The sequence below is a fragment of the Echinops telfairi genome, unplaced genomic scaffold, assembly GCF_000313985.2.
Source record: "Echinops telfairi isolate 266 unplaced genomic scaffold, ASM31398v2 ScPeMD7_7420;HRSCAF=8458, whole genome shotgun sequence".
NCBI lineage: Eukaryota > Metazoa > Chordata > Mammalia > Afrosoricida > Tenrecidae > Echinops > Echinops telfairi.
In genome coordinates this window covers 6311600-6312684 of record NW_022111320.1, presented here as the reverse complement: position 1 = coordinate 6312684, position 1085 = coordinate 6311600, and positions in this window count along the sequence as shown.

Below are 1085 nucleotides of genomic sequence, written 5' to 3'. Positions count from 1 at the left end.
ACATCCAATGTTCTAAAATTGATTGTGGTGAGAATCATACAACTCTTCTTGATAGGACTGAACTATTTAATTGTATAATTTGTGGATTGTATATCAATAAAACGGCTTTAGAAAACTACAAACCCTGATGCAGACACACAAAGGTAATATGTAACGAGACATAGAGATTGGAGTGATCTGGCTACAAGCCAAAAACCCCACTAAGAATTGCTGTTGAACCAGCAGAAGCATGAACGAGGAGAGGAAATGACCTTCAGGAAAAAGAATGCCCTAGGCTTTGGCCTTGAATTAGACTGCTAGCATCCAGAAGGATGGGATAGGAAGCTGGTGTTTTGACAGCAACAAAAGACTGGATGATGGTTTCCTGGGGGTATGGCAGGAGAGGTTGGGAGAAACGGGAAACTAATAACAGTAGGTACAAGAAGGAAGAATATCTCCTAAAATCGATTGTAGTGAACTCTTTAATATGATTGAATTATTGAATTGTATGATATGTGAATTATATATCAATAAAACTGTGTTTTTAAAAGAAAAGTCTGGGCCCAGACAGCTTCATGGCAAATTCTAACAAACATTCAGAGAAAAGCTGACATCAATTCTGCTCAGATTATTCCGGAATATAGAGAATATTTTGAATTCATTTTATGAAGCGAGTATAATTCTTACACTAAGATTGGGCATCAAACTAAAAAAAAAATCAAGCCTATTTCAACTTGTGGCTATTTAATTTTCTGGTGACAAAAGTAGTAAGTCTTCCTTATGTACAATGTGTAAATACTGGTAAAGTTAAAGTGTCTATAATCCCACCAGACAACTTGCTCTCATTGTGGTAAGGAGTTCTGGCAGCCCCGCACTGGGCTGCTTGCCACAAGGCAGGTGATTAGAAGACCCCAGCCACTCCGCAAGAGGGAGCGGAGGCTCTCTGCCCCAGTAAAGACTTGCAGGGGCAGTTCCCGCTCCACTCGGTCCTTCTTGCTGTGAATGGAGATCAACACAATGGCAGTGGGTTTGGAGTTTCTGGAATCATGACGGTGAATTCATTTCAGTCTTTTCGATGTGTATACTGCCTCTTTTTAAAGCAAATT